Source organism: Sus scrofa, chromosome 7 (assembly GCF_000003025.6).
Source record: "Sus scrofa isolate TJ Tabasco breed Duroc chromosome 7, Sscrofa11.1, whole genome shotgun sequence".
Classification (NCBI taxonomy): Eukaryota; Metazoa; Chordata; class Mammalia; order Artiodactyla; family Suidae; genus Sus; species Sus scrofa.
This window is the reverse complement of record NC_010449.5, coordinates 45,296,528-45,308,490: the sequence shown is the minus strand read 5'-3', so window position 1 is coordinate 45,308,490 and position 11,963 is coordinate 45,296,528. Positions and strand designations below refer to the sequence as shown.

General features: G+C 40.7%; 1 long non-coding RNA gene across 1 annotated transcript; it reads right to left on the bottom strand.

The window, feature by feature from the left end:
• Positions 499 to 11,312, bottom strand: LOC110261709. Its single transcript, XR_002346173.1, has 3 exons — positions 10,877 to 11,312; positions 9,847 to 9,979; positions 499 to 621 (listed from the first exon to the last, which is right to left on the bottom strand). It is a non-coding gene; the product is annotated as an uncharacterized LOC110261709 (long non-coding RNA).

Here is an 11,963-nt window from a genome sequence, read left to right as displayed (position 1 = left end):
CAAAGATGACACTCGGGGAGTTTTCAGAGTAAACAAAGGCTAGCCTTGTGGACAAAATCTGTTTTACTAGCCCAGTTTACCAAACTCCTTCTATAGAGACTTGTGAATATCAGGAATTGGGCTGAGGCTCCTGGAACCCAAGGCTGTCTTATTGGCAGGTTTGAACTGTCTTATTGAATGAAGGCTGTCAATTCCTGGCAGGTTTAAAAGCAAATCACACTTTCAGTTCTATCTGATCTTACCATGTGCATGTATGTGGACATGATGGTATAATATAATTGTGGAATAGTTGGCATAGAGGGACGTAAACACATACTAAAGGTGATCTGTGGATACCAAGAAATCATCATATGCCTGCTCCTCATACCTTATAGCTCTGCCAGCCATAAACAAAAACTGGAATGTCTGACAATAAATGTCAATATAGGTATATATATATAATTTTACTTTAAAGTCACCTTTAAAGAATAAATTGATAAACATTAGTCTTACCTCATTTGATTGAGCCACAAGAAGATAAAAGCTGAAGTATGACTTCTTCATTTTTGTTGTATGTTCTTTTCCACATGGAAGCAGGAAATTCTAGGATATTAGAGCATAGTCCATCCAGTCTGGTCTAGTCTATACCAACGGTAGAAAAGCTTTTCAGTAAAAGGCCAACTCATAAATATTTTTGGCTTCGTAGGCTATAAGATGATGTCTGTCTGAACTAACTCAACTCTGCCATTGTAGTGTCAAAGAACCCACAGACAATATGGGAACAAATGCATGTGATTGTGGTCCAATAAAACTTTATTTATAAAATACAGATGTCAGCCTGCCCATGGGCCATAATTTTCCTTTGTCTACCCCCATGGCCTATGTGATATGGTATGGAGACAAATGCTTCATCCAGTTTTGATATCAATACAGAGGAAAGTCTATACAATGGTGCAGTTAATATAATCCAAAGTAGAACCATTTAGTTCATTCTTCATCTGTAATGTTATTTCCTAGAATGAATATTATTCAATTAGCGTGAATCTATCTTTCCATTCGTTGGTAAGTAAGAAGACACTGTCCTGAACATGTGAATAAAGCATCAGGATTGATTATGTAAGGAAACAAAATGTATATGGGATGGAATTCTAGGTTCCCCAAGAATTTACAATATGGTTATGATTTTAAAGGATTAATCCCTAACTGAAATACAAGATAGACTATGAAAAGTGTCATAGATAAAGGTATTAATAATGCAGTTCAGTTGACCACTGAACAATATAAGTTTGAACTGCATTGGGCTACTGGGTACCACTTAAACATAGATTTTTTTTTTTCATTCAACACCACTACAGCATAACATGATCTGTGGTTGGTTGAATCTATGGATGCAAAACCTGAGGAAGGGTGACTGTAGAATTAAATATGGATATTCAACTCTGCTGGGTATGGGGGTGTGACACCCTTAACCCCAGAGTTGTTCAGGGGTCAAGTGTACACTGAAATACAGAAAGAGTTAAGCAGGAGGGATACTGAAGTATCTTAGATGTCAGTCAAAATGCCAAGGGCTTTTGCTTTATATGTTTCTCATCTAATCCTGGAGATTAACCTGAAATAATGGTATTGTTCTTTTCATATTAGGAAATTAAGACTCAGAATGGTTACATTGATCTAAATTTTTTTTTTTTTTCCTAGGGCCACACCCATGGCATATGGAGGTTCCCAGGCTAGGAGTCTGATTGGAGCTGTAGCTGCCAGCCTGTACCACAGCCACAGCAACGTGGGATCCGAGCCATGTCTGCAACCTACACCACAGCTCACGGCAACGCCGGATCCTTAACCCACTGAGCAAGGCCAGGGATCAAACCTGCAACCTCATGGTTCCTAGTCAGATTCATTAACCACTGAGCCATGACGGGAACTCCTAAAATATTCTTTATTACTGGTTTTTTTTTTCTTTTTCTTAAAGTCATGTTAGAAGGAATGTTTTCTCATTGTAGTTGTGTTTCTACTCAGCACAACTCAGAGTAGTACCTGAAAAATTCTACTTTTTATCTCAGGAAACAGTAGCGAAAGGGAAATAGAATGAGTGGTCTCTGGTCTCACAGTAACTTAGCAAAAAGCCAGATTGGGACTCACAGTCTTACATTTTTAATCCATCAGAACACACTACCATGCAAAGGATCAAGCTCCAAATGTATTACACTGGTCAAAAGAAAGTAGAGAGTGGGATATTAACCACCTCTGTAAGAAGAGCACTGGTTTATTTTGAATAAAGCATCAGGATTGATTATGTAAGGAAACAAAATGTATATGGGATGGAATTCTATGGGAATGGGATGTGCCATAAATACACCAGTAAGAAGTATAAGAAGGAATTATGAGCTGATGAATATGCTTATGAGATGATATTTCTAAAAACCCTCTGCAAGGCTAACCTAAGTCAGAAGGAATCTCAGATGCCACAAGGATAATTATTAAAAGAGTTGTTGCCAGAACATTACAAATGTCATTTGTTCATTAGGTTTGATCCCTAAGGTTACTTGCAGTTGAAAAACTAAACACATCTGAGATTCTCTAACTTGGGGTGATCTCATCCTATGAGTTATGTGGCCTTTGGATACCAATCTGACCATCAGAGTTTAGAATTGAGCACTAAGTCAGAAAACAGATGACCTTATTAACAAGAACAAAAAGTAGAGTCAACACACATGTAATTGCTAACATATCTTTTAGAGTAAACTACTCCCTCCAATTTTTATTTTATTTTATTATTTTATTTTATTTTATGTATGTATGTATGTATTTATTATCTATTGTCTTTTTAGAAACCCACACCATATGGAAATTCCCAGGCTAGGCATTGAATTGGAGCTGCAGCTGCCAGCCTATACCACAGCCATGGCAACACAGGATCTGAGCCATGTCTGTGACCTACACCACAGCTCAAGGCAATGCCAGATCCTTAACCCACTGAGTGAGGCCAGGGATTGAACCTGAGCCCTCATGATACTAGTCAGATTCTATTTTATTTTATTTTATTTATTTCATTTCATTTCATTTTCTTAACTAGTGGCTGCACCCACAGCATACAGAAGTTCCCGAGCCAGTGTCTGAGCCACAGCCACCATAGAAGCAACACTGAGAAGTTGTGCTGTGAGCCACATGGGCAGTCCATCAGTCAGATTCTTAACCCACTAAGCCACAATGGGAACTCCCTATTTTTTTTTTTTATTAGAGAGCCATTTTTAGTATTCCATGACATTTTTCATGAATATTGCAAAGGCTTTGAGAAGAAGAAGTTCAGGTGTGTGTCTCCCTTCCTTATCAGCACGTGTGTCTCCCTTCCTTATCAGCACGGCTGAGTATATCTGAGGCCCAAGATCAAGGGGTCAGGTAATCGGGGGCCAGTGGTTTTCCATCTTTCCCTCTTAGAAGATAGGATTCATGAATGTCTGGTTTGCTCCATGTCTCTTGCTTCCTGCATTACAGATATTTTATATCACAGGAAACCCTGCCTTACCCAGCCAGTCACGATGCCGGACATCTCTGCACCTAGCACAGGGAGCCTGATCAATTAGTCCATTTAATAGGAGCTCCCCAGCCAGCTTCCCTCTGGAAAATAGGTGAGAAATTCTTCTATTCCTCTCAATATGTTAATCAGACAACTGGTATCACAGTTCTCTAACTGTGTAATACCAGTCCCCCTTGGCAGATATATTTTATTTGGATAATGATGTGAAATTTAAGATCTACGTTTCAATTGTGTAGAGCCATAGGCAGTTGTCAATTTTCATGACAGACATAGACCTGGAGCTAAATTCCTGTGCACAAGCAAAAATTCCAACAAGCGTAGCACAATTCTGGTCCCTTAATAGAAATACATTTTCTCCCATCGAGGGGCAGTATATTTAAACTCTTCATCGCATCTCTTGGTACCAGCAAATCATTAATGTTCTCGAATATTTCCTTTCACGTGGGCCTTGGTGACTTGAGCCATCCGCCAGCCTGCCAGGAAATCAGATGGTTATAACCTGATAGGCTACTTCTTCCGCAGGAGAACCGTGCAGGTGGTATGCCATCCTTTATCCCTCTGCAGTTTCTCTAGCAATGTCACTCGTTAATAGGTCCAAACTCCAAGGCAAAAAGAAGCGCTCTCAAAGGCTGAATTTCTGAGACCTTAGGATCCACACACTGGGGAGAATTCCCAGGGCTGATCTTGCTGTTGGCAATTACATTAAAGAAACAGCCAGCAAGTGAACTCCGTGGCCTGGGGCATCCGTCATATGATGAGTGGCCTCTCACCTCGAGGTCAGTGGTTCAAATCCAACCGTGGCTAATGGGCGCTGAGGAGTGTGTCTGGAATTCTAGGTAAAATTGTTTGTTAGATTTGTCAAAACATATACCGGGTCCTCAGGCAAAGGGACCAAAATAAACACCACAATTAATCCTAACCCATCGGTATGATGATGGGGCAGTTAGTTGTAAGCAGCCAAGTTGAGAAGGAAGGCAAAGACAAGGCTGCAAGGTCTGTACTTCACTTGCAAAACTGACTGCTTCGTGCTGTGTCCTGAAGGGGAGTAAACCCAGGCTTTGTCTCCACAGAGAGCAAGGGAATTCCAGAGAAAAGGCTCCATTTCCCTGAAATGCAAAGCAGGGACATCAGCCAGAGAGGCTGGCTGAGAGTTCCTGCTCCTATGGGGACAGGGAGAGATGCTTCTGGGTACTCAGGGGTGACAGAAACAGGAGGACAAAGGCTAGGGGTGGGTAGGTAGTACTCATTATATTTGCTCTCTGAACATTATTTCTTCCTTTGATACACAGAAAAGATTTAGGGAAAAAGAACTCCAAGGCCCCTCCTAGCTTTACTTTGCTGTTTTTTTTGTTTTGTTTTGTTTTGTTTTGTTTTGTTTTTTTTTTTTTTTTTTTTGCTTTTTTAGGGCCACACCTGTGTGGCATATGGAAGTTCCGAGGCTAGGGGTTGAATCACGGCTACAGCTACCGGCCTATGTCACAGCCATAGCAACTAGGGATCCAAGCCGCATCTGCAACCTACACTACAGCTCATGGCAACATCGGATCCTGAACACACTGAGGAAGGCCAGGGATCAAACCTGCATCCACATGGAGAATAGTCAGGCTCGTACCACTGAGCCACAATGGGAACTTCCCCTCCTATCTTTTCTTTCTTTCTTTTTTTTTTTTTTTATGGTCTTTTTAGGACTGTACCCAAGGTATATGGAGGTTCCCAGGCTACAGGTCAAATTGAAGCTGTAGCTGCTGGCCTGCGCCAAAGCCACAGCAACACCAGATCTGAGACTCGTCTGCGACCTACACCACAGCTCACAGCAACACTGGATCCTTAACCCATTGAGCAAGGCCAGGAATCGAACCCGCATCCTCATGGATACTAGTTGGGCTTGTTACTGCTGAGCCACAACGGGAACTTCCCCTCCTAGCTTTTCTTACTCTGAGAGCTCAGAGCTCCAATATGCAAATAACTTTCTACTCCCTGATTGGACGAGGTTCACCCCCTCTGTGCCCCGGAAGGCATATCTGAGATTTCCGACATGGGACCCGCGCACAGGCTTGGGGATCCCCAAGGTAAGATCTGAAATCAGTCTCTTTCCCTCCCAGCTCTGTACCCTTCTGTGAGGGACTTCCCTTTCCTGAGCCCCAGATCCCTCACCCATGACAATGGGGCTAATATCAACCTCTGAGTGTGAAGTGGATTGAAGAAGATAAAGAACCTAGCACAGGGCCTGGTACATAGTAGGTACCCAATGAATGGTAGATTTGTATTAATAATTAACCTCTTTTACCACCCAAACCCCACCCTAGAACTATTATAGAGTCAGTGTTTCTTTTCCAGTCACTCCAGAGGTCCTGAAATTGGAACTTGTCTTTTTTTTTTTCAGATCTGTGTAATCAGAAAAAGTGAACTACAAGTGCAAACAATTTATCGTCACAACCTCACTCCTGAATAAAGTAAAGATGCCTACTTAATTTGAAGAAATGCAAAGACAGATAGGGCAAAGGGGATAAAAAAGAAGTATATGCTTGAGGAAAACCTTTAGTCAGGACCAAGAAACAAACTCAAGGTATTTTCGAAAATGGATTTTTTTTTCTTTTTAGGGGTGCACCTGCGGCATATGGAAGTTCCCAGACTAGGGGTCCAATCGGACCAGCCTCCACCACAGGCACAACAATGCCAGATTCGAGCCCCATCTGTGACCTATATCACAGCTCACAGCAATGCCAGATCCTTAACCTACTAACCGAGGCCAGGGATCAAACCCACCCCAGCCTCATGGATACTAGTTGGGTTCTTAACCTGCTAAGCCACAATAGGAACTCCTTTTTTCTTTTTTCTTTTTTCTTTTGCTAATGAGAAACTGCTGGGGGGGAAATCAACATGAGTGTGTGGCTTTGGAGCCACTGGAGATGGCTTTATCACTCATGGTTTTAATTCTTTTCTGGACTCAGCTTCTTTGTTCACCTCCAGCCCATCTTCTTCTATTTCCCCCAAGTATATGCATCCAAAGTGCTAACTACAATGACTTAGCAATCAACATTTCATGGATAAAAGAAAAAATCTTGTGGAAGACAAATAAAGTTCTCTCTTGACTATCTAAATTCTTATTTTCATACCAAGAGATCTGGAGATTTTTTTATTTTCCCACTGTACAGCAAGGGGGTCAGGTTATCCTTACATGTATACATTACAATTACATTTTTTCCCCCACCCTTTCTTCTGTTGCAACATGAGTATCTAGACATAGTTCTCAATGCGATTCAGCAGGATCTCCTTGTAAATCTATTCTAAGTTGTGTCTGATAAGCCCAAGCTCCCGATCCCTCCCACTCCCTCCCCCTCCCATCAGGCAGCCACAAGTCTCTTCTCCAAGTCCATGGTTTTCTTTTCTGAGGAGATGTTCATTTGTGCTGGATATTAGATTCCAGTTATAAGTGATATCATATGGTATTTGTCTTTGTCCTTCTGGCTCATTTCACTCAGTATGAGATTCTCTAGTTCCATCCATGTTGCTGCAAATGGCATTATGTCATTCTTTTTTATGGCTGAGTAGTATTCCATTGTGTATATATACCACCTCTTCCGAATCCAATCATCTGTCGATGGACATTTGGGTTTTTTCCATGTCCTGGCTATTGTGAATAGTGCTGCAATGAACATGCGGGTGCATGTGTCTCTTTTAAGCAGAGCTTTGTCCGGATAGATGCCCAAGAGTGGGATTGCGGGGTCATATGGAAGTTCTACGTATAGATTTCTAAGGTATCTCCAAACTGTTCTCCATAGTGGCTGTACTAGTTTACATTCCCACCAACAGTGCAGGAGGGTTCCCTTTTCTCCACAGCCCCTCCAGCACTTGTTATTTGTGGATTTATTAATGATGGCCATTCTGACTGGTGTGAGGTGGTATCTCATGGTAGTTTTGATTTGCATTTCTCTTATAATCAGCGATGTTGAGCATTTTTTCATGTGTTTGTTGGCCATCTGTATATCTTCTTTGGAGAAATGTCTATTCAGGCCTTTTGCCCATTTTCTATTGATTGATTGGTTTTTTTGCTGTTGAGTTGTATAAGTTGCTTATATATTCTAGAGATTAAGCCCTTGTCAGTTGCATCATTTGAAACTATTTTCTCCCATTCTGTAAGTTGTCTTTTTGTTTTCTTTTTGGTTTCCTTTGCTGTGCAAAAGCTTTTCAGTTTGATGAGGTCCCATGGGTTTATTTTTGCTCTAGTTTCTATTGCTTTGGGAGACTGACCTGAGAAAATATTCATGATGTTGATGTCAGAGAGTGTTTTGCCTATGTTTTCTTCTAGGAGTTTGATGGTGTCCTGTCGTATATTTAAGTCTTTCAGCCATTTGGAGTTTATTTGTGTGCATGGTGTGAGGGTGCATTGCTTTGCATGCAGCTGTCCAGGTTGCTGAATGCTTGCTGAATAGACTTTCTTTTTCCCCATTTTATGTTCTTGCCTCCCTTGTCAAAGATTAATTGACCATAGGTGTCAGGGTTTATTTCTGGATTCTCTATTCTGTTCCATTGGTCTGTCTGTCTGTTTTGATACCAGTACCACACTGTTTTGATGACTGTGGCTTTGTAGTATTTCTTGAAGTCTGGGAGAGTTATGCCTCCCGCTTGGTTTTTGTTTCTCAGGATTGCTTTGGCGATTCTGGGTCTTTTGTGGTTCCATATAAATGTTTGGATTGTTTGTTCTAGTTCTGTGAAAAATATCATGGGTAATTTGATAGGGATTGCATTGAATCTGTAGATTGCTTTGGGTAGTATGGCCATTTTTACAATATTGATTTTCCCAATCCAGGAACATGGAATATCTTTCCATTTCTTTACATCTTCTTTGATTTCTTTGATTAAAGTTTTATAGTTCTCGGCATATAGGTCCTTTACCTCCTTGGTCAGGTGTATTCCGAGCTATTTGATTTTTTGAGGTGCAATTTTAAAAGGTATCGTATTTTTGTATTCCTTTTCTAATATTTCATTGCTGGTATACAGAAATGCAACTGACTTCTGAATGTTAATCTTATATCCTGCTACTTTGCTGAATTTATTAATCAGTTCAAGGAGTTTTGGGGTTGAGTCCTTAGGGTTTTCTATGTAAAGTATCATATCATCTGCATACAGTGACAGTTTTATCTCTTCTCTTCCTATATGGATGCCTTTTATTTCTTTTGTTTGTCTAATTGCTGTGGCTAGGACTTCCAAAACGATGTTTAAGAGCAGTGGTGAGAGTGGGCATCCCTGTCTTGTTCCAGATTTGAGTGAGAAGGCTTTCAGTTTTTCCCCATTGAGGATTATATTTGCTGTGGGTTTATCATAAATGGCTTTGATGATATTCAGGAATGTTCCCTCTATACCCACTTTGGCGAGGGTCTTGATCATGAATGGATGTTGGACTTTGTCAAATGCTTTTTCTGTGTCTATTGAGATGATCATATGATTTTTGACTCTTTTTTTGCTAATGTGGTGTATGATGCTGATTGATTTGCGTATGTTGAACCATCCTTGTGAACCTGGGATGAACCCAACCTGGTCATGGTGTATAATTTTTTTGGTATGTTGTTGGATTCGGTTGGCTAAGATTTTGTTGAGAATTTTTGCATCTATATTCATCAATGATATTGGGCGATAGTTTTCTTTTTTGGTGGTATCTCTGCCTGGTTTTGGAATGAGGGTGATGGTGGCCTCATAGAATGTCTTTGGGAGTATTCCTTCTTCTTCAACCTTTTGAAAGAGTTTAAGGAGGATGGGCACCAATTCCTCTTTATATGTTTGATAGAATTCACCTGTGAAGCCATCTGGTCCTGGACTTTTATTTGTAGGGAGTGATTTTATGAACTCTTCAATTTCATTTCTAGTGATTGGTCTGTTCAGTTGGTCTGTTTCTACTTGATTCAGTTTTGGCAGGCTGTAAGATTCTAGAAAATTGTCCATTTCTTCCAGATTGTCAAACTTGTTGCCGTATAGTTGTTCATAGTATTCTCTTATGGTTTTTTGTATTTCTGCTGTATCCTTTGTGATTTCTCCTTTTTCATTTATAATTTTGGTTATTTGGGTTCTTTCTCTCCTCTTTTTAGTGAGTCTGGCCAGGGGTTTGTCAATTTTGTTCACCTTTTCAAAGAACCAGCTCTTGGTTTTATTAATTTTCTCTATTGTTTTTTGAGTCTCTATTTTATTGATTTCTTCTTTGATCTTTATAATTTCCTTCCTTCTGGAGCAGAGATTCTTAACCTCAGCATATTGACAATTTGAGAAGGATAACTTTTGTTGTAGGATCTGTTCTGTGCATCTTAGGATGTTTAGCAAAACCCTAAGTCTCTACTCACCAGATACCAACAGCATATTCCCAGTTGTGACAATCAAAATATCTCCATACATTGTTATATATCCCCTGGGGTGACAAAACCATCCAGGCTGAGAACTAGTGATCCAAGGGCTCCACCGCCTCCTTCAAGTCATCTGGAAAGAAAATGATGGAAAGTAAGGAGTTGGCATTTTCCCAGAAAGCAAAGGGGCTGCAGTTTGTGTTGCGTTCACCCAGGTTTCCAGTGATCTGCAGCCACTGCTGTTGTTTCTCTCATTGGGTCAAGCCCCTGCGGAGAGCTTTCAGTAGATATGTTGGGTTTTCTCAGTACCTTGGGACTTGGAAACAGGAATTGGAGGCTTGCTGTTTTTTATTTGACAGCTTTTGAGATTCTATGTCTGTTGATCTTTGATGGCTTCTGGATTTAACACACAACAACATGCAGCTCAGCTGCTGATATCCTCCTCCTCCCCCCAAAAAATCTGTAGCAATTTCTAAGAAAAATCCAGGAAGATAAAAGAGGGCAGCAGGAATTCAGTCACAAAGGAATGGCACTGCCACAGGAAGTAGTAACTCAGAGACAGAGCCTAACAGAGCTGGAACCATGAAAGATGAAATCAGAGACATAAAAGATGTTGGCTTCACAACCAAAGCCACCTGCTTCTAGAACTCTAAGACAATACATAGATTCAGTGTTGTCTTCAGACTGACTGGCACTTAAACATTAATATGAGTCAATATGTCAAGGTTGTTACAGAACTGTGCTGCAAAATATGCAAAGAAAATTATTACACAACAGCCTCCATAACTCGGGACACCAGGGGGAAATAAGTTGAATGGCTAAGCTATACCTTTGGAGCAAGAGTGTGAAACTGGTTAAACTGGACTGAGAGCTGCCTGGCCGCCTGGCCCTCTGCACTTGCCGAATACAGGGTCTGTTCTGGACCATGTGTAATTGACCTCTTACAAAGATCCTTGATCTCCAGGTAACTTTGTCAGACACTTGGACAGTTTGTGTTGCTACATGTTAGCTACAGAAATATGTTACTCACCTATTTTTTTCTGCTTGTGGGCTGTGCACAGAGATAGCATACTTAGAATTGTCCTAAATCTCACAGTTTTCTTCAGAAGCAGACTCAGATGTCTCCGAGGAACAATATATTTGGGAATTCATGCCTTTAGACTCCTGGACTTTGTGCTAGTGGTCTGGGACATGGTACCTGGAAATAGGATGGTAGGGGAAGGTGAGAAAGATGGTCTAGATGAAGAGATTTTCTGCCTCTTCGTTGAAAGATCTTTGTAAATTTCCCTCCCTTCTTGTTTGCCAGTCATTTACTCCTTGTAAGAGAAGGGGGTGTTTCCGTCATTTCCACATTAATTAAACGCAACCCGCTGGTTCCAAAGTAAGACTTTCCTCCTGTAGAAGCTTTTCTGGCATTTAGAACTAATTGATCAGTTATCCCTCTCTAAAGCCTTGCCCTAGTTCCCTATAAGGAATCTGAAAATAACTATTTCCCCACACCCCCCCCCACCTCCAAATACCACCAGTGCTGGTATATGTATTTTGCTTTTCACCAATAAAGAACGGTTCAAGGTCCTTTTCTGAAGCAAAGATACCCCTTTGAGCCTGCAACGGGGTCCCCAAAGGATGGTTAGGCTCTCCCTGTGCAGCAAAGAGATGCCTCTTATTGGTATTTTCAGCCACGTACAAGCTAGAGTCATAGTCAGATTCATCCTTCAGAATAAAAGAGCAGCAAAACATACATTGTAAACACCTCAAGAATTCACAAAATACTTTTTACCACCACTATAAAAGGAAGCTGCGCTTGGGATTTAAATGAGGCAAGATGTTTATTCCCAAACTTCATTTCAATAGAGGTAGAGAGAAGATCAGCCATGTGCCCCTAGTTGATAGAGCAGCTAGAGAAATCATGTGGGGTGTTTTTGAGCTATCTGTAAAACAGAGTAATATCAATTATCTTACAGCAATGCTTTGAGGATCAAATGTGGTCTATGAAAGCACTTAGAAAATACAAAGCGGCACTTAAGTGTAAGATGTTATTAACAACAGTGGTTATTTGTTTAAATAGCAGCTCAGTGTCTAGTGCATTATTTCGACAGATCATAGATGTGGAATGA